Source organism: Schistocerca gregaria, chromosome 3 (genome assembly GCF_023897955.1).
Source record: "Schistocerca gregaria isolate iqSchGreg1 chromosome 3, iqSchGreg1.2, whole genome shotgun sequence".
Classification (NCBI taxonomy): Eukaryota; Metazoa; Arthropoda; class Insecta; order Orthoptera; family Acrididae; genus Schistocerca; species Schistocerca gregaria.
This window is the reverse complement of record NC_064922.1, coordinates 167,539,788-167,562,859: the sequence shown is the minus strand read 5'-3', so window position 1 is coordinate 167,562,859 and position 23,072 is coordinate 167,539,788. Positions and strand designations below refer to the sequence as shown.

Here is a 23,072-nt window from a genome sequence, read left to right as displayed (position 1 = left end):
ACTTACTTAATTAGCTATTGCCAGAGTCATTAACACCAATAACACTAAGTGCAGATTATTCTTCAAGAAAATCTGACTGTTAATTGCCCATTTATTTTACAAAAACGTTTAATTCGGCTTTACAGCCACTCTCAATTCCATGCTGAACTGAAAATTAATAAAACGTACATATCTTACATTGCAGATTCTAGGAACAAGATATTATTACACATTTGAAAACAATACTTATATGTTAAAATATATTTTTCTGTGACATGTCATCGTCGAAGATACCTACGTTTCTCTTCTTATAGACCACTTGTCGTACTACAGAATATGAGTAAATATCTAAGGTACATAACACGGCTGACACTGAGCACAGTGGAAAACATTAACACAAAGTATGGCGTATTTAAGTGCCAGTATATTCCTGTTACTTGCATTCGTCACTTCTGTTCAATAACCGACGTTAACATAACGTCAAATCAGTGGCAGAGGTCGAAAAAAGAAGCAGCATCGAGTGAGCCACACGATTTTTGCATTAGAAGAGATATTAACAAGAAAGGGAAGATGGATATTTGCTTAGCTGAATGCTTAACATGTATTTGCAATACACGTTCGTAATAGCCTCTTACAGGGATCCACAGTATTACTCCATAGAGTGTAAAAATAACCATTTTACGGACACATAAATTATCCATTTCAGAAAATTTCTAAATTTGTATTACGGCGTCACTTCGCCGAATCTCTCGCAACCGATTTTATTTGTAAAGAAGGTGTAATCCTAGCTGCACATAGCAAAGTTCGTCATTAAAACTACTACTACAAAAATGAAAACTTGTCTCCTTGTACTAGGATCTGCAGGAGGATCTGCAGCGAATTGACAAATGGTGCACGGAATGGCAATTGAATCTCAATGTAGACAAGTGTAATGTGATGCGAATACATAGAAAGATAGATCCCTTATCATTTAGCTACAAAATAGCAGGTCAGCAACTGGAAGCAGTTAATTCCATAAATTATCTGGGAGTACGCATTAAGAGTGATTTAAAATGGAATGATCATATAAAGTTGATCGTCGGTAAAGCAGATGCCAGATTGATATTCATTGGAAGAATCCTAAGGAAATGCAATCCGACAACAAAGGAAGTAGATTACAGTACGCTTGTTCGCCCACTGCTTGAATACTGCTCAGCAGTGTGGGATCCGCACCAGATAGTGTTGATAGAAGAGATAGAGAAGATCCAACGGAGAGCAGCGCGCTTCGTTACAGGATCATTTAGTAATCGCGAAAGCGTTACGGAGATGATAGATACACTCCAGTGGAAGATTCTGCAGGAGAGACGCTCAGTAGCTCGGTACGGGCTTTTGTTAAAGTTTCGAGAACATACCTTCACCGAAGAGTCAAGCAGTATATTGCTCCCTCCTACGTATATCTCGCGAAGAGACCATGAGGATAAAATCAGAGAGATTAGAGCCCACACAGAAGCATACCGACAATCCTTCTTTCCACGTACAATACGAGACTGGAATAGAAGGGAGAACCGATAGAGGTACTCAGGGTACCCTCCGCCACACACCGTCAGGTGGCTTGCGGAGTATGGATGTAGATGTAGATGTAGACTTCTCCCCAGCATAGCACTACTCTGCTTTCAGCACTAGAAACCGACGCTTTATACTGTGCACCGGAACTCCTCCCTGAAACAAAATTAAATCTCACATTTCGGAGCGGCGAAGCTCCTAATAGTTGTATCTTGTCGCTGAGGGGTTCCCTGATACGTTTGGTCTCTACAAAATCCAAACGTAGAATTGGTTTCTGCAAGATCTCCACAGAGCAAAGTCCAAACTGGGCTCGTTGCAAAACTTCCATCCATAAACATCTCCCTTTACATTTACAAGACACGTGGAATACCAGAAAATGTTCATAACTGTGTCGCCTACCATTCCATCAAGCCACATTTTCATCAGGATGCCACCCTCTAGCGAACAGATACAAAAACGCAGTCTTGCACAAAAGTCTATCGGCCTCGCATATCGACAGAGCCTGGGTTGCCTGTCTTAAGGTGCATGCTTTATTTTCGGGGCACCTGTACACACTTTCCCTGCCTGTATATCTCTACTGGCGGCCAAGTTTCATGTTACCGACGGAAGGGAAAAGAAACACACACACACAAAAGAATCTTCGTTAGTTCTTTTGCTCTGACAGGTGTCGTAGCGAGTGTGTGAAAGACAGAAGCACGATCGCACTCTTATATAAGAGTTTGCTCAATATACTTGTGATCTGATCAAGAATTTGCTGTTGCCTGCATTATTTCAATACCATGTATTATTAATCCTATATTTGTTTTCAAAATAATCCAGAAAGTAGAAACTAAATGTGTAGAGCAGATTGCAGAACCAAAAACACTAAACCTTTGATATTTGACAGACAAGGATAACTATTGTCGAGTTTCCTCAGGTCGACATACATGACCGTGATCTTCTTCTATACTTAGCCCTTTCGACACTTTATCACCATGGGCCCAGACTCACAGCTAAATTGAGCTCGACCATCCCGAAGTAACGCATGGTAATTTTAAGCACGGTACATATGAACAGCAAATTTCAGTGCCTTACGCCGCGCAGATGATTGGTAACGAGTTGTTTAGGCACATACTGTACTCCGCTGGATATTCAGAGAAAAATTTTCGGGCGAATAAGAAATAAAAGAAAATAATAGATAATAATAACATTGTCGTTTAAAAGATTAACACAGAAATTTACATTTCATCTCAGCATTAGTAATTAGTATTATCATCAAAATTACATCAATTTTTGTGCTCTTACGGAATATAGATATATATTTGTGACGCCCCTCTAAAATATTTCCCGTGCAAACGGCGATTCATGCTGCCATTTACCAACTGTTTCCAAGAGGTCAACGCAGCTTACTTGCTAAGTGGAATTACATGGCAATAGGTACTCCAGGTCAACTCAGGTTAAAAGATAGATTATCAAATGTCTCTCATTCTAAGATACCGAGAAGAGAATGCACGTTAGCGCTGAAATAGTTTTGTCACACTGCATATCATGGTGGTACTGGCGTGTCAGCTGCCTTACCAATCTTTCTCACTCGCATTTGCTCACATTATCGTAAAAGAAAGTGGTGTTACCAGGAAAATCCAAAAGATTAGATACTGAAGTCAGATTTCTATAAAATTTTCGCAAGATGAAATCAGAAATTTGTACACAGAAAGCAAGACGTAGACATGATCATGTTACAGTATCACGCACTGTTACATAGGGTAGAGCAACGTGCTTCACGTGAAGTTTTTCGAACAGGACAAATATTTATCTCTCTGCTTACAGCTTCAATGATCGCTTTAACATTCCGTTAACCCAATTTCATCGACTCAGCCTAAGACTTACAAGATCTAGAAACAAACGTAAAAAAAAAAACAATAATGTGTACTCCAACAAATTTATGTGACACGTTATGTTGAAGTTAGCTTGGAATGCATAAAAAATGCCACAGTTACTTTCCCGACGATTGCCTGTTCTAGCTATCCATATGAAGCACGCCTGTTTGCTCTAACATTAAGATGAACACTTTAAAATCGGGAACAGGTTCACGAATCGTAATGTTCGAGCTCTGCAGAAGTAAGTTAAATAAGCTTGCACGACTGTGGAAGAACCCAGATGACCAGAGTCTCATTGAAAAAAATTGCTTACGTAATGTCGGACAATGCTCTCACAGAAAAATATTTGTTGTTTCCCTAGCGCTCTTCCGTTACGGTACGAAAGTATTATGCGACCGGCGGGGTGTACCCTTTGTGTGGGTGGTTTCCGGTGATTGCAGGGTCGCCCATCCGGCGCACTCCATTCATAGCAGACAAGCGTCTAAGTTCTCCATGTAGTGGATGCCAACACACAGACCAGGCGTCCGAAGCTAAATAGTGGCGTCTACTTGCGTTGCTATTAATTTAATGTCTCATACGAGGAAATAAACATAAATCAACATAGTTACTGTAAACGTGTAAGAAAATTTGTTAGCATGTTACAGAAAGCATGCCAAAATTTCATTTGCTTCTAAAGGAAACAATATCACTGATCCACAATTCATGGGCAATGCTGGGTGTGCGGAGTTATCTGTTGATAACATTGTTATTTATTAGTACGTGGATCATCTGATACCCAGAATACTTACATAATATATTTTGTCCTGCAATAGCAGTACCTAATGTATAACGATATTAAAGCTGAAATATTTTTAGATATACATTTTCTCAGTAACTGTGGATGAGACTTCATTACTTAACTATCGCACCTTTTATGCACGATATAAGACGTGCTGAGGCCTTGGGGATAGCCTCACGAATACTTCTGCCGGCAGACCTTTTGTTATCATGTGATGCACTTGGCGCCGAAGAACTTATGCCCATTTATTAAGTGATTTGTTTGTGTACATCAGAGTGTAATACTTAAAGCGTAATTATAAGCTCCCACATTCTACTACTGATTTTTCTAATATGTTTACCTCAGTGTGTCTCCAGCGATCATTTGCTGGAGATATGTTGAGTACAAATGGCTGCCCCACAACGAATAAACGAAAACAATGATAATTTCAAACGGTATATAGTAGAACAACGGAATTCCAAATCCACAGCCAAGTGTACGCGTTGAACTGAGCAAACGAGGAAACAGTTTCTACAGAAATTACTCAGAAAAAGTTGGTATTGTACGTACATCCAGGCCACAAAGTCAACCATAATGATACTTACACACGGCGCCGGGTAGCCAATCAGATTTTTTTTTGGTATGAAGATCTTGTGTAATTAAAGTGCATCTAAAAGTTGTACCAGTGGTGCTCATACTAGGCCCAGAAACTTATTTTTAAAACTAAAAAGCTAGAAAGTGAACCCACAGTTTTTTCCATATGTTTCCTTTGTATACTGAAACATAAATAATAAATCCTCCAAGAATTTTTCTAGAGTACTCCTAATTAACGAAACAATAATTTGAGAGCTCTCAAATGATTTATGAACTAAATGTCGAAATACTCGTAGCTTTTGCTTCATCATGACCAAAGTCGGTCTTGAGTCGCTTATTTCAATCCGCCTAATAGCTTTTATTAAAATTGGAATGGCGTACCGTAAGGTATTCATTAGTATGTAGTTCTGAGTGGTTGCGTTCTACCTTTTCAGCCGTCGTTATGGTCTGTTTTCTGAATTCGACACTGGGAAGAAATCTATAACTTCATATTTCACTTGCTATGATTACTGTTTTTCCCTAGAGTTAATTTTCCGCGTTTTTCCGGTTGCTATGGTTCGTCTGATAAGACTTGGGCTTAAGTAAACAATCGTATGATACTACGTTTGGTACACAAGCAAAAGAACTTGAAAATAGGCGTGAGTTACTAACATGTGTACTGTGAACCTTACGTGCACCAGCTTGCATGGTCTATTAACTCTCCGCGACGCCAGCAGCACAATGGAATATTTATCACGCAATCCATATCCAGTCCATCTCCTTAGGGACTGAATTTCGAAAAAAATGCTTTATCGTTGAGTGCCTGCCTACGATGTATAACGAATGATGCCTCCAGATTTCATGTTTCTGCGACCGATATTTTCGCCTGGACGTTGGTTCTTAGATTGTTTCGCATTGCATCCCACAATGCCCATTTAGTCCGTTGGGTGTTGAATTTTTCAGAATCATTTTTAGTGGGAGAATACGATAAATAATAAAAATTTACAAGAAAACTCATGTTTATAGGAGCAATGTTTAGGCTGGACGTCTATTCGGCAAAAAAGTTGGATAGTTCTTTTCATGTATTTAGGCCATGCCTTTGAAAGAAAGTCCTTTCCACATGGGCGCCTACATCACACAAAAAATGTTCGTTTCACATTTCATGATCCTAGGAACAGAAGTTTAGAATGCGCGGTGTTTGTGTCAGTCAAGTAGTTCCTCTATTTATATGTATATGTATTAATTTTTATCTGAAACGACATGATGACTGAGGTATAACACCAACAAAGGCATCGTGGAAACCAAAATAAAGTTCTGGTCATAGACATGGAACATTCTGATACCTCCAACATTGACGAACCGTTGTAAATGATTATCTTAATGTACAGCAAGCTCCTGATTATCTGAGTGTGGATTATCCGGTTTGTGCATTATCGGACTACAGCTCCACAATTCCTGAAAAGAAACTACATTTTCGTTTGGAATGCAGTAATATTCATCTGACTAATGTTTTGCCGCCGGAAGATGATGTGTATCCCTGTTCGCACCCTGACAATCGGGTGCTTCCTGTATGTATAAATATTTTAGTGTAGGGAAGACAAGGAGGCGATCGGGGAATCCGTTACCACGCCCTCCGAGCCATATAAATGGACTAACCTGTTATTAGCCTAAAGAGGACAAAATTCGTTAAAATGTGAACAGTCAATAGGTAATAAAAGAGAATGAGAAAGGAAACATAAAATGGTCACAACCAAAAATTATAACTAACCTTCAGCTCATGTTTGAAGAAATATGGGAAACTGAAAAGATACCAGAAGACTGGAAAGTGGTTCTCATCCATCCCTTGCACAAGAAAGGTGATAAGCAAAATATAAATAACTACAGAGGTATATCTTTGTTGACAGTGGGTTATAAAATATTTTCAACAATACTACTGAACAAGGTAGAAGCAACACTTGACAGCCAACTGGGAGAGTATCAGATTGGATTTAGATAGGGAAGATCTTGCTCAGAACCAATTTTCAACCTAAAGTCCATAATTCGTCACAGACTTACAAACTCCAAAGATATAGTTGTAACATTTATAGTTGTAACAGTTGATGGGGAAATACTAGATCATTTGATCATAGAATTTGGCATCTAATCTAAATTAGCAAACCATATTCGTGAAACGCTCACAGACATTAAATCAAAAGTACAGTTTCAGGGCGAAATATCGAAGGCAATCAAAATAAAAACAGGTTTAAGGCAAGGTGATGGCCTGTCTTCACTCCTCTTTAACTGCGTAAGAGAGAAAATAGTAAAAGAATGGAAACAAAAACTAAAAGAAAAGAAGCTATCACCAATCAGACTGGGAACTGAAAACAAAGGTACTGAAATTCACTGTTTAGCATTTCTGGATGATTTTGCCATTCTTTCTGAAAACCTAACAAATGCTGGAATACAAATCAATCTCGTAGAAAAAAAGCCAGCAAAGCAGGTTTAAGAATGTCTGTAGAAAGAAACAAAATTTATGATAAATATAAAAAATGCTTCGCAATCCATAGCAACAGATATTGGCCGGATAAAGAGGGTAAATAAATTTGAATATTTGGGAGAAATTGTCCAAGAAAATGGCTTAAAAAAATTCGCTACAGAAGAAAGATTACATAAAATGGAAAGAGCTTATGGAATAAGTAGAAATGTCTACAGCACAAGGTGTCTGTCTCAAAATTTGAAGATATAGCACTACAACACAGTAGTAAAACCAGATTGTCTTTATGCAAGTGAATGTTTAGTACGGAACTACAAAATTACACAAACTTGCAGTCCTAGAAAGAAAAACGTTCGAAAAATACTTGGACCACCAAAAAAATAAAGAGACATGGAAATTACGAAGCAATGAAGATGCTTATCGCAACAGAGAAAACATAAATGGAACACTACAAAAATGGCGACTGCTATTTTTGGACACTTATACAGAATGAACAGCAACAGCTTAACCAAACACATTTTTAAAAATCTGTGAGACAAGAAGTCAACAACAGTCTGGAGTCAAGAAGTTAGAAAGATTTGGAAAGAAACAACGTAAGTGAAAAAGATGCAACAGAAAGAGAGTGTTTCTAGAGAAATGTGTTAAAAATGGAAGGATTCCAATATAAGAGGGAGAAGAAGACAGGGTCGAAATGGTCCGAGGAGAGAAAAAGGATACATAGTGAACAGCAGTAAAGGAAACAAAAGAAAAATTCGGAGTCGGTATTAAAATCCGTGGAGAAGAAATAAAACTTGAAGGTTCGCCGATGACATTGTAATTCTGTCAGAGGCAGCAAAGGACTTGGAAGAGCAGTTGAACGGAATTGACAGTGTCTTGAAGGGAGGATATAAGATGAACACCAACAAAAGCAAAACGAGGATAATGGAATGTAGCCGAATTAAATCGGGTGATGCTGAGGGAATTAGATTAGGAAATGAGACACTTAAAGTAGTAAAGGAGTTTTGCTATTTGGGGAGCAAAATAACTGATGATGGTCGAGTAGAGAGGAAATAAAATGTAGACTGGCAGTGGCAAGGAAAGCGTTTCTGAATAAGACAAATTTGTTAACATCGAGTATAGATTTAAGTGTCAGGAAGTTGTTTCTGAAAGTATTTGTATGGTGTATGGAAGTGAAACATGGACGATAAATAGTTTGGACAAGAAGAGAATAGAAGCTTTCGAAATGTGGTGCTACAGAAGAATGCTGAAGATTAGATGGGTAGATCACATAACTAATGAGGAAGTATTGAATAGGATTGGGGAGATGAGAAGTTTGTGGCGCAACTTGACAAGAATAAGGGACCGGTTGGTAGGACATGTTCTGAGGCATCAAGGGATGACCTATTTAGTATTGGAGGGTAGCGTGGAGAGTAAAAATCGTAGAGGGAGACCAAGAGATGAATACACTAGGCAATTCAGAAGGATGTAGGCTGCAGTAGGTACTGGGAGATGAAGAAGCTTGCACAGGATAGAATACGTGGAGAGCTGCATCAAACCAGTCTCAGCACTGAAGACCACAACAACAACTGTGAAAAGATGAATGAATACTGGGGGTAAAAGAAAGAACAACAAAGAAGGAAGCGTTGAAATTGGTGCGTGGTCCTTAGATGACCCAAACCAAGAAAGAAAGAAAGAAGAGGAGACAGAGTACACTGGACTATTATGCGTCGAAAGCGAACTGAAACCAAGTGGTACGAGATACAGTGTTTTGTCAATGAGTTGTCAGTTTCTGAAGGTTACAATAAGCAATAAAGTGGGCTTTGAACTGCGCATGTTCTGTAAATATAAGAAATAGCAGCTATTGGTATAACGTGGGCTTTGTGAACCATCTGTGCTATCCGTGCAGTCTCTGGTCCGCTTAAAACGGGTAATTGGGGAGTTTGTATAAAAGAACGTGCCGCTAACAAGGAACGAGTCGCGGTCAGAGCCGTGCTACTGCGCAGCCACAGACAGGCTTCTCCACAGACAGAAGGAGCGGAGAGCCGCTATTAAGCGTCCATTCTCGGCCGCGCGGTAAGCGGCTTTGGCGCCCGCTTCCCCGGCCTCCCAATTAATAACATTTGCCTGCCGCTCCGCCCCTCCCAACCGACTGCCATTCAGCCGCCGCTGTCAATCGGGAGCCCCGGCTCGGCGCGGCGCGCACGCAAATTTTCCGCTGCGGTGGCGGCGCCGGCCGACCGGAAAAAATACAGCAAAAAAAAAAAAAAGGGGGACGGCCCGCGCAGTCGACTGATCGCTGGCGGTTCGCCCGTGCTTCCGGCCACTTTGTTACAACGAGCATGGAGCTTCCCGCGAAAAAGCGACTCCCGGCCCGAGTGTTTTTTATGCTCTACTGCTGCGGTATCTTCCGCGAAACTGCTCGGCCTTAGAACGCCATTCGTGGCGCGCTCTTCTAGGGACGGCGATATGAATCGCAACTCTCAAAACAAGGCTAAAACTGACAAGGAGACCTTTCTCACTGGCCCCCTTCCATTTTCTTCGTACTTTATAATATTTCCTAAAGCTTACAATTTTGAACATGGCCGATAATACAGCAACCGTAGACGAAATTTATAATATTACTTGAAAATACAGCTCTTCGGTTGCACAGGTAAAAAATTTCCAACTTTACCTAGGTTTCAACTGCTCTAAGGCAGCCTTCATCAGAAGTAAAAAAATTTTACATTACCTATAACAGAGTTTTGGAATAATATAAAAATTATTAAATTATAAATTATACATTATACATATGTAATAAAATTGCATCATAGATAACTGCTACAGTATAGTAGACAAAGAAAGAATACTTACATAGAGTAAATAGTTATGAAATGGTTTAGAGCAACAGTGCTCACGTTAAAGATAAAAATATTATTAAATTTTCCTAGGAATGCACAACTTGAGTAAGACGCGCCGCTAAAGGTCGCGTGTGCGGCCGGCACTGTAAGCAGCATCAGACTGACAGGCGCGCGCCCCGTCCATGTTACCATCTATTTAATACATGTAAAATGTTTTTACTTCTGATGAACGCTGCCTTAGAGCAGTTGAAACCTAGGTAAAGTTGGAAATTTTTTACCTGTGCAACCGAAGAGCTGTATTTTCAAGTAATATTATAAATTTCGTAAAGCGGCATAACGCAGTTCTAACGAAGAAAAGGAGACTCTAAAGGCTCATCTTTCAAGATTAGGTATTGGAGAGTGGATAAGTACAATCAATTTCCACCGTATTAACGTATTCATTGGTAGTTAATTTATTTCGATGGAAGATGCGGAGCTAAGATTGTTAATGATCAGCAAACATAAGGAAGTAATACATTACAAACACGACGCACTTCGGCAGCCCATTGTCGTCTCCGGGTCGTTATTACATTAAGCTGACGGGCAAACAAAAATAAATGTGAAGCATTGTTTCTGCTTTTGTATTCAGTGTCAGAAATGGCTACTATACTGTTGCTTCGACGTAAATCTACCAAAGCACAGGATGATACAACCCAACTAACTGCATTTTCGTGATCAAAGTTCACGATATTTGGCTACATGGTCTGACTAGAGCACAGTACTTGAAAGAAATGTGTAACCCTCGGCGTGATGTATTAACAACAAATGGCAGCATGTTGCTGAAACATTTGGTGCCACACTGTTTTTTGGAGATAAAAGTCACTGAAACTGTGAACATGTAATTTCGTAACCATATTGCAGAACTACTTCATTTAGAAAAACTCTTAACCAATATTTTGCGTATTAGCTGACTCCATCATACTGCTAGCGACTAATGTTGCCTACTGGCGCTATTGGACGTGAAAACAAAAAGGCGTTTCCCGACTTTTGTTACTATAAATGTCTTGTACTAAATTATTTATCTTGCTCTCTCGTACTGCGCCACGATGACCTTTAAACATGGAATTGCAGCATGATGTAGTTTGAAAGCATACCAAGCAGAACGCTGTGTAGGAGAAAATTGCTGTGAAAAAAAATTTCCTTGCACGTTATAAGAGCCATGAAACCTTACAGTTACATATTCGTAATATAGCACGCCGGCTGTGTATCTGTAATGAATGGAATGCGCCATAAATTTATACTAGACATCACGCATGAGCGAACTATGTGACTGCGTACAGGGAGCAGGTTGTGTGTCCATTGGGGGAAATATATTTTTCAATATCTGAAATTGGCGAGAAGTTGCAGCACTTCATTTCACAGGAAATGGAAGGGAAAATAAAAGTCGTGTATCCGGTGGAAGAAGAATCAGCTCTGAAACGCAAATATCAAAAGTTTGCAGAGAACCCGTTGACAAAGTAGCATCCAGTTCATATCATCTTCAGCTTCGTATTTTGCTGCACTCTTAGATGGGCACGTATTTTGCTACCACCTACACACACTACAGTCTTAAACAATGACGGTGGCCGATGACTTCCTGCATATTACAGCTAACGCGGGTGACAGCGTGTTTTTGTCTTGCTTTATTATTTGACCGGCTTTCCGATTTTGAGTGCATGCACGAATTCATCAGTGTAAGACATGGAACAGCGATTAAAATCTCTTTTCGATCAGTATCCCAGCTTTGTTGTGAAACAGTTATTGTGATATGATGCGAAGTCAACAAAAGTTATTAGTGCTTTTAAACACCAATAATACATTCTGAACAGCAAAAAGTAATGCTGTCGTGGAGGCTGTTCATTTTGTCATAGTAGTGTTATGAAGTATAAGAAGATCTCAACAGTGAAAGTAGCTGTGGGTCCTGCCTTAATTATTTTAAGGCAGGAGCCGCAGCTACTGTCACTGTTGCGATCTTCCAACTACATGATCCTTTTGACGATGTGTTTCGGTCGTTTAATGCTCACCTTCGGACTTTAATATAAAGGTAACATCATTTAGGGCTTTACATACCATTCTGTGGGTATTCTTCACATTTAATTTTTTTTGCAAATAATCCCACCACATTCATTCTACGATAATGTGATGTGAATAGTTATTATTTAATTCGAAGAATGTGTGGGATGAAAAAGAAAAAGGTCTTGATTGAACACTCGATTCATCTGCCACCGCATTTTACTTTACTGTACATTACTGTCGAAGAGGATACATTTTTGTTACGAGACGGGTGTCTAACGATGAGCAGTTTATGCCTGAAGCATCTATTTTAAAGAAATATATATGTTTAACGCTTTTCGGCCAAAGAATAATGCTTACGTCAGTGAGTAATATTTTTCTGTTGTAGATGACTCGACTTTTTTGCTGTGAAGAGCAAGCTGTATTGCCAACTTGTACTTTTTAAAAAACTCGATGTCGTGCCAGAGTACTCAGAAACCATTACGATCCGTGCACGGTATTCCCGATTTACTTCCTTGGGTTGCCACAGGGCACTTACGTGTAAGGTATTGGATGTACGGATATTCGGAGTAGTTGGCGCCTGCACAGAGACCAGAGAAACAATTACGTTATAGGATATCTGCAACACGGCGGCTGGCGCAGCTGTTCGACCGTAGGTCAGACAAGCAGGCCGGTGCCGCTCTCAAGTTTTGTTAGTTACCGCCTTCTGACAGGGACCGTACTCACAGCTTCTCACATTACCGCCATGACGACACGAATAAAAGATACGTCAAAGAAAGTACACTACGAACAGTCATTTTAAGTGTAGCGGTTTCGACCAGAGACTTCTCAACGACGAAGATTGCACTATCGCGTGGATCTGTCCAATTGGAAGAAGCGTGTTGTGACTCTGCTCCATTTGAGAATCACTATACACGGAAACTTATGAAATATGGCCCGTGTCAGATAGACGGAGGTAAAGCACAGCTCTAAAAATTAAGAATACTAATCTTAACAAGACGATCTCTGCAGTTGTATCCCATAGCTACGGAAATTCTTGTCCAGCTTCATAACCGCCGAGGATGCACGTCGCATAAATTGTTATCAGAGTCTGAACAAATAATGAACTCTCAATTGCGTCGATGTGTCTTCATACGTCCAAATAAATCCCGAGACGCTCGGTCGCCTCTTTTTTTTAAATATTTTTTCTTGAACTCTCGACGTTTCACTTGCACTGTTCAATAGTCGCCTTCACCCAGAAGGCTGAACAAATGTTGCCATATACAGTAGATATCACCTGAGTAGCTCTGTGTGCGTGTTTGAACCAACACAAGAGCATTGCGAAGCTTGAACACGGGTTGGACGTAAAAGGATATCTGTATTAAAACACTGTACGTTCATAAACTGTAAACTCGATACCGATTTAAAGGGCAGTGTTGTAATGAAGACAATACAAATCAGTAACAACCTGAATCAACACACAATCACCTTTCATTCCGCTAACGTTCGCCTCTCGTGCTGCATTCACACTCCACAGTACTAAAGAAGGAGTAATAAACGTTAGAATCTGATAAATTCACCGAAAACTCTATACATAATTAGCGGAATACTTTGCCTATCGCCGCACTACATGCTCCGTGCAGTTAGGTTCCTTATCGCACAATGCGACACAAATGCATGATGCAAAGGGACACCGATAACAATCGTACCATCGCTGAGTCGATGAGAATGTCTTAATTCAGTTAGTCACAAATTGTGTACATTTTACGGCTCAGTATCTCAATCGGTAAAAACGGAAGCCTTATACGATCACTCTGTTGTTGTCTGTCTGTCGGGCCTACTGTTAAAAATCTCTTTTTTTCAGGAACGGGCAGACATATGTTGAAATTTATGTCACATAGTAGGATCTAAGGTCCTTTGGTGGTATAAGAAAATGAAGCTTCTAAGTCAATACAATAAAAAAATACGGCCACTCACGTCACATACAAACTCACTCATCAAAAACTGTAGCGTACTTCCGGTTGACCCAGAATCACGCAATATTGCAATAGGCAAGATTTCACAACACAAATAATTGCAAAAATCTGCAAATTGTTAACTTCTAATGACGTCACACGAAAAAATTATTTTTTTCGTTTGTTATCCGACTTCAAACTTGTGATTATAACATTCTCGAAAGTCTTGGAATCGCTGAGACCGATATCCTGGCGGTATCCATTTCGGTAACAGATGAAAATCGTCGATATTCACTATTCCCCGAATATACATAATTAAATTCGTACGGAAACCTCAGAGCGCGATTCTACTCGCACCTGGCCAATATTTTTTATTAAGTCACATTTAATATATATAGTATGTACATATGTAAGTTGTCTACAATTTCAACGACGCACGTAGTTTGAATGACTATACAGCTGAATAATCCTGAATAATTTTCATGCTGCTATGTAAATTCCAACTATACTTTCATCTGCTGCGGGCTTTCGAAACTGTTCCGAGATTTAAAGGAGGTCATGATCACCAGAACAAGCTGTCGCTCGAATAAAAAGGGATTTTTGACAATCAGTGTCTATTGCTGTGGCCTTCTCCACCAGACATCACGACGCCTACCGTATCAGCAACCGAATTGACAGCCTGCAGCCGCGGGTTGCCCGCTTCGCAGGCACACCGAAGCGCTACACAACCGACAGGCAATATTGATGAACGGCCACAGCAACAACAACAACAACAACAACAACACAGCAAAGACACCGGGAGCCACTACCGGCCGACATAAACATAAGGAAAAGGTCGCTGTGGATCCCAGAACTATTTTCACACGTCAAACCACGTGATGGAAAATAGTTCCGAGGTACTCCTCCGCCTAAACGCTATAAAGGTCGGCGCTCGGCTGCACATGGGCAGTTCATCGACCGCTAGCAGACGTGGATAGCTGCCGCCCCGGGAGCCCGGCTTGGATCTTCTCGCTGGTCTCTGGATTAGGCTTCGTATATCGGAGAAGTCCCTGGCGGAGACTAGTAGGAAATTATTTCAGTTGCTTTCTATCTTATTCTTGTGTGTAGCTGTGATTCGAAGACGAATCACTGTTTTGTGTAGGTGTTATACTTGGAGAATTTGTTTTGGTTAATTGAACAGTCCAATAAAATGTTTTCGGACTTTCATCGTTAGTTTCTTCTGCTTACGCAGACATATTACCTGTCACAGACAAAACCAGGTCCATAAAAAAAATCAAACTGAAGCACTTGCGACAGGTACAGTCAATAAACACGCACGAGCAGCAAAAAAACGCTACAACCACAGGCACGTAAGTATTCGCTTCCCGTTCAGCAGCGTGCTCCTTGCTATAATTTACGTAGTCAGTACACGAGTGTTTCTTGTGATACTACAGTTACTTCGTTCGGTAATGTTTTCGTCGATAGAACGTGTTTCAAACATGTAAAACGGAGACTAGGGCATCGTTTTGAAATTAGAGGAAAAAGCTCTCAGAAAGGATACTTATGATCGCATTCTGTTGTATACCGACATCTCGGTTCTTATTCATCCGATTCCATGATGTATATAGCCTTAAACATAACACACTTTCGAAAAGTTGTGCAACGTACTGCCAACATACAATCGAAAATAGTATCATGGTTCTCGACCTATAAGTGAAAATTTTTTAATCATTTGTAATATCACATTTTATTACGAAGAAGAATGTGTCACATACTGTGCTGTGCGTAGGAACCAAAGATTTTATTTTTGGCATAAGAAAAGTGAACATTATCGTATCATTAGCTCTATTTTTTTATCTCTCTTGTTGACTGTAATGTTCTTGACTCCAATTTTGCCCTGATAAAGACAAAGGGAACTTATAACTGTGAATATTACGTATTACAACTCGATAGTAAAAGTTGTAATCAAGGAAGAAGTAAACAAGTGATCACTGGGTGAGATTCGAACGCAAATATTACTCTTTCTAGTCATTAATTCTAATTACTTTAGAAAGTTTCAGCTACACTACGTCGACGTGGAGTTGGAGAGACACTGGGGAGATTAGCAAACGAATCTACAAATAAACACGACGACTTTCAAAGGATTCAAGGCCACGCAACAAGAAATCTGCCACAGCTTTTTACTAATATATTACCACACGACAAAACACACGAGGCGAGTTTAGTTTCAGTGGAAATTTCCATAAACTATTTTAAAACCAGGAAGACATGCTAATCTTGTCTACAGAACCATAAAAATAACAGTTTACACTGTAAGAATTGCTACTTTTCAAAGCAGTGACAAATCACTTTATTTTAATGTAAGGAACAACCAAGAAGTCTTTGCATAACTGCACTATACTACGTTGAAATTTCATACGTTCAGGCAGACAAGCATCGCGTCCTATGTATGTTGTACAGATAAAATTATACTGCCTAAAACAAGAATTTTTTGTAGTATCGTCCAAATCCGGCCATAGGCCATTTTCAAGAACCTGAAAACATTTGTTGATAAAATGATCATCAAAAAATGCAATGGCAAATATTATCATGCCGTTCTCTTGTCTGATTATACGAGGCCGTGCTGAAAAGTAATGTGTCGGAATTTTTATGTGAAAACAAATCTCTTTAAATAAAGCAAACGTTATCAACATTCCATATCTTTATTATCTGTGTCCACATAATTGCAGCCGCTCGGCCACTACGGCCGGCGATCATCTTCCATACACTTCCGACTTGACCCCATCAGATTCTCATCTGTCTCAAAAACTTGAAGAATACTTTCGAGGCCTTCGCTTTGACAGTGATGAAGCGGTGCAAAGCGGAGCTGAAGCTGTCGCTCAGTCAATAAAGTCAAATATTCTACAGTGACGGTATCAACGAACTGGTCTCTCGTTGGAAGAAACGTGTTCGTCGCGAAGGTGACTATGTTGAGATATAAATTTCTAGACATGAAGAATAACGATGTGTAATGTTGATGACGTCTGTTTCATTTAAAGATTTTAAGACTTTTCGCATAAAATGTTCGGAAGCATTACTTTTCTGCACGTCCTCGTACACATGACAACTGAACTCAGAATTACAAGGCTAAAGGCACTATTTAGGTATAGTACATGCAAGAGACCAGCACGACATCATTTGCCGTCGCAAATTTTGATTATTATGCTGTCAAGAAACGTATATAGGTACTTGAAAAAGGCCTACAGTACATAAAATGCAATAATTAACTGTAGCAAGTGTGGAACTATATCCAAACAAAATTACATAAATCTTTGTTTAAATTGTCTTATGAATTGCGCTCTTATGCAATTTGCTCCAAAACATGCAATTTGCTCCAAAACGTTCTGACTACAAATAAGGCAGTATCATTCTCTACTTTGTATAGTAATGATGCATCTAGTGCCTTAGCGTGTAGCCAATAATTTAAAAGGCACAAATACTACATTATTATCGATGTCACGATACTACTTGAGTTAAGTACATTGGCTTGACTTTTTTCAGAACCTGATGACGCCCTTCGCGATAGGAATCAGTTGACACTAAACAGCTGTTACTCAAGCAGTAGCTTCTCCTGCTGATCACAGTGTTATTTAAACATTTACAAGCTGCACGACAGTACCGAAATAAAAATTGTTCAGAGATGTTGTTTATTTATTTTTTTAATTATTTATTTGTCCATATAAATCTCTTTTTCAGTACATTTTTTTGTACACGGGAGATTGGACACAAAACCTTTTTAGCTATTGGTTTTTCAAACGTCAAACATACATTATTTAAATTTTTATGACAAATTGGATCTATACAGTTAATAACTACAAATTTTTGAAATAATGTATATTTATAACTTATTTCTACAATTACAGATACAAATCACATTTTTTCTTGCGTAAAATACTGTGAGACTGAATAGTAGCAGTTTTTCAGAAGGTAGGCTGTCACAGACTTTTTAAAGCTTTGTAGTTCAGAAAGAGACTTCATATGTCTTGGTAATCCGTTGTAAAGTTTTGTTCCTGCATGATATACAGCATTTTAGCATAATGTTGCGTTACAATGATTAACATGTATGTCCTGTCTGACCTGGTACTGTAATCATGGACACTTTTGTTTTGAGGAAAAAGGTTTTCTTTTCTCAGTATGCTTTTTTCGACATGCGTGACTACATCCAGTATATAAATGAAGGGAAGGGGTAGGATCTTTAGATCTTTAAAGAAAGGTCTGCATGGTTTTCTGCTGCTCACACGTCTCATTATTCTTATAATAGCCTTTTGTTTCCTGAAAGCTTATGGCCTGGTGCACATTTCCCCAGAAAATGATACCGTACTTCACTATTGAATGTACATGAGAAACGTACACAGCTCTAACTGTTTCTACACTAGTATTGTTGCAGAAAATTCTTACTATATAGATCATTTTTGCTACTTTTGAATTTAGGAATGTGATATGAATGCTCCATTTAAGATTCTCCTGGATATGAATCCCAAGAAGTTTAGTTTTATTGACACCACTAATGTTTTGGTTATCTGTACATATTACAGGTTGTGCCGGATTTTTATTTTGATCAGTGTGGAAAATCATGAGTACCGTTTTTTGGGGATTAACTATTAACCTATTTTTTGGTAAACCATTCAGACACTTTTTGTAATATCTTTTGCAGATGCAATAAGATTTTCTTCTTCATTCCCTTCAATCAATAGACAGGTGTCATCTGTAAACAGTACTGGTTCAGAATCCCTAACGTGTGATGGGAAATCATTAATGTAGACCAAACAAGAAAGGGACCTAAAATGGAGCCCTGTGGAACACCATGACTTAGTGCACATGGTTCTGAAAGGTGTACCTGGACTTCATTTCCTTCCATGTACTTAATTTCAGTTAGCTGACAGCGATATTCCAAATATGATTCAATCCACTTATTTGGCACACCTCTTACACCATACCATTCAAGGCAGAATGTATTAGAATGTGGTACATCGTTCTGCAATTTGGTAAACAGAACCTACGGACGCTGCTCACACTTGCAATTTCTTCGCACTCGGAGAGACAGTTTAAATCCATTGACGGGTCTTTTATTGGAGGCCAGATCACCTGCAGCTCGCAAGGCTCCGAGCTAACGACGTAGACCTCCCATCAGTTTCGGTGTCTCCCCATCCCCTCGAACCATTAACGAGAGCCAGGGCAGACATCGCAACGAGGCAGCTGGTAACCTATCCTTTTAGTATACCAGGGAGGGGAAGAGGCTCGTTCATCAGCTCGGCATACATCTTTAACCCCCTCCTGCCCGTCCCTGCGCGGCGTCAGAGCGAGGGACCGTGCGGTACAATATTGACGAAATACGAGTCGGCCAGGGTGGCAGGTAGCGGCGGGGCGAGGGATTCGAGAGGCGCATCCCCCGGCAGACAGATTGGGCGGACTCATCACTCTTTCATCGGGGGGCGCGCCAGGTTTATCTCCGGGCTCTTACCAGCCGATGCACTCCGATAGCCACCTCGGCCGGCACTCGGCGGGGAGGGATTGCCGGCAGATAAAAGGCTGCGGGGGCGGCGCAGGCGAGGAGGCGCCGCATCGCCGGCGGACAGGCGCGTATCGACAGGCGAGGCATTCAGCGGCGATACCTAGGCCCGCGCCGGTGCCCCGAGGGTAGGACACGAGAACAGCCGATCGGGAGAACGCTTTGCGGTTCCGACTCCACTGTGTCTGAAGCTCCGCGAGACATCGGCCGTCCTTTGTCAGGGTTGTGGGCCTTCATAATTTTGTACTAAAATGTAGAGCCAAAACGCTATGACCACCCGCTTAACATCTTGTTTGTCCGTCGTTGGAGCGAAATACACCACTCATTCTGTGTATCAGGAATTCGACAGTTTGTTGGTAGGTTTGTGGAGGTATGTGGCGTTAGATGTCTACGCGCACCGTGCATCAAATGGTTCAAATGGCTCAGTGCACTATGGGACTTAACTTCTGAGGTCATCAGTCCCCTAGAGCTTATAAGTACTTAAACCTAACTAACCCAAGGACATCACACACATCCATGCCCGACGCAGGATACGAACTTGCGACCGTAGCGGTTGCATGGTTCCAGACTGTAGCGCCTACAACCGCTCGGCCACCTCGGCCGGCGCACCTTGCATCTTCTTGAAGGACGAACATACAGGGTGAGTCAGGAGGAAAGGTACATGCTTTGATGGGTGATAGTGATTCTGAACAAAAAACTTCATATGGACGTATGCCCTATTCCGAATTGTTTCCGAAACAGAGCACATTTAATATCACTTTTGTACGTTTCTCTTGAATAACTCGAAAACCGCACCCTCCAGCGAAAACGTGTCGCAGTACAAAATTAAACTATATTAAATTTCCTAAAAAAAGGTCCTATTCATTTTTTTCTTTAGAAATAATGGTTTGTGCGAAGAGAGCGCGAGAATGTGTGATTGGACTGAAGAGTTCCTAGATAACAGAACCAGCATGTCATTCTCAATGGAGGGAAGGAAGTCATCCGAAGTAAGAGTGATTTCAGGTGTGCCGCAGGGAAATGTCGTAGGACCGTTGCCATTCACAATATACATAAATGACCTTGTGGATAACATCGGAAGTTCACTGACGCTTTTAGCGGATGATTCTGCAGTATATCGAGAGGTTGTAACAACGGAAAATTGTACTGAAATGCATGAGGATCTGCAACGAATTGACGCACGGAGCAGGGATTGGCAATTGAATCTCATATAGACAAGTGTAATGTGCTGCGAATACACAGAAACAGAGATCCTTTATCATTTAGCTACAATATTGCAGGTCAGCAACTGGAAGCAGTTAATTCCACAAATTATCTGCGAGTAGGCATTGGAAGTGATTTTAAATGGAATGACCATATAAAATTAATCGTCGGTAAAGCAGATGCCAGACTGAGATTCATTGGAAGAATCCTAAGGAAATGCACTCCGAAAACAAAGGAAGCAGGTTACAGTACACTTGTTCGCCCACTGCTTGAATACTGCTCACCGGTGTGGAATCCGTACCAGATAGGGTTGATAGAAGAGATAAAGAAGGTCCAACGGAGAGCAGCGCGCTTCGTTACAGGATTATTTAGTAATCGCAAAAAGCGTTACGGAGATGAAAATGAAATGAAATGTCGTGTGGCTAGGGCCTCCCGTAGGGTAGACCGTTCGCCTGGTGCAAGTCTTTCGATCTGACGCCACTTCGGCGACTTGCGCGTCGATGGGGATGAAATGATGATGACTAGGACAACACAACACACAGTCCCTGAGAGGAGAAAATCTCCGACCCAGCCGGGAATCGAACCCGGGGCCTTAGGATTGACATTCCGTCGCGCTGACCACTTTTTTTTTTAATCTCATTTTGTTCGCTTGTGTTCGTTTCATCTGCTCGGGGCGGACGTCGTAAGACATCCCGTTAAGTTCGTAGTTGATCGATTAACTCAGTTTTTTTATTACAAAGGGAAGCTATCCCTCTGACCGAACACGCTGAGCTACCGTGCCGGCAAAATTTAGGCAGTGGCGGGGACCACTCAGCTACCGGAACCGAACGTTACGGAGATGATAGACAAACTCCAGTGGAAGACTGCAAGAGAGACGCTCAGTAGATCGGTACGGGCTTTTGTTGAAGTTTCGAGAACATACATACCTTCACCGAGGAGTCCAGCATACATTGCTCCCTCCTACGTATATGTCGCGAAGAGAGCATGAGGTTAAAATCAGAGAGATTAGAGCCCACACAGAGGCATACCGACAATTTTTCTTTCCACGAACAATACGAGACTGGAATAGAAGGGAGAACGGATAGAGGTACTCAAAGTACCTTCCACCACACACCGTGAGGTGGCTTGCGGAATGTAGATGTAGATGTAGAATGTTGGAAAACTCGCTCGACGCGCATGCGCTGCATCTTACGTAGCTTTTGCAGACCAATTTGAGATAGCACAGTGAGGTAGCAAGTTGAGATGAACAGTCTGGTACGGGACACTTGTGATCTATCAAGTCGGGAAATTTAAAATAGTTTAATTTTGTATTGCGACACGTTTCAGCAGGAGGGTGCGGCATTCGAGTAAATCAACAAAAACATACAGAAGTGATATTAAATGTGTTCTATTTCGGAAACTATTCGGAATAGGGCATACGTCCATATGAAGGTTTTTTTTTTTCAGAATCACTGATGCTATCACCCATCAAAGCATATACCTTTCCTCTGGAATCGAGTTATTCTGTGCATCTCCGTGTACGAGTTGATACATCACATATAGTAGTGCCTTTCCTTCCTTGGAAATAAATTAGACGAGTGTACTGAAAGTTAACTTTGAAATAATGATTAGGACCAAATATTGAACGCTTGTTTCCCAAGGTAGGTCTGTTTATTAGTAATGGTGTCTGCATTCTGATAATTATTTTATTAGTGAACACGACGGATTTATAGCAGCTTCCCAAAGCAGGGCCCATTTAAGGGCGTTCTGTAGGTGCAAGCGATCTATTTAGAGTTCCAACTACTTCCACAGAGATTTGTGCCGTTGGCTAACAAAAACACGTGTTCCCAGCTGTTTTGGAATGCCTCTTGTGTAGTGCAGATGGTTTACAGATATGGCCCCTTAACTGAGCCTGTTTCAGTTCGTCTCGGCTTTATATGTCTTTTGCATAGCCAGACAGAACTGTCTGTTTTCCAAAAATATGTAAAACGTTCGACTAGGTGGTGGTTAGTCGTGTTGAAGTAGTCTGAAAATGATTCCATTGTGCTATACTTCACTGAATGTTTTTTCAATACCAATAAACACAGCACAACTACTGCTTTCTACTTGCCTGGCTCTGCAGATGTGCCCAAGAACTCACACAGCTCGACGAACTGTACAGTATTTGTGATAGAATACAACTTATTGTCAGATGAGTTAAGAGTAAGTACGTAGTACGATGACAGGCTGCGATTAACACCACTTCAAATTCGAATCCGATATGCTTCGCGGAAAGAACTATTTTCGCCATTCCAGAATTAGAAGGAATATAGACAAACGGACTGTAATTAGTAAACACTCTTATACGATTCTAGTATACCAACAACACTTGTTAAAAATGTGTGAAATCTTATGGGACTTAACTG

General features: G+C 40.6%; 1 protein-coding gene across 3 annotated transcripts in view; it reads right to left on the bottom strand.

Moving 5' to 3' along the window:
• Positions 1 to 23,072, bottom strand: part of LOC126355778 (tyrosine-protein phosphatase Lar) — a 1,814,905-nt gene that overhangs the window by 529,597 nt on the left and 1,262,236 nt on the right. The window contains exon 1 of one of the 3 annotated variants that reach the window (XM_050006184.1): positions 12,566 to 12,602. The exons of the other annotated variants lie outside the window; for them this stretch is intronic. The gene's annotated coding sequence lies outside the window, so the exon portion shown is untranslated. Of the gene's footprint in view, positions 1 to 12,565; positions 12,603 to 23,072 lie in introns of those variants that run through there. 3 annotated transcript variants of the gene reach the window in all.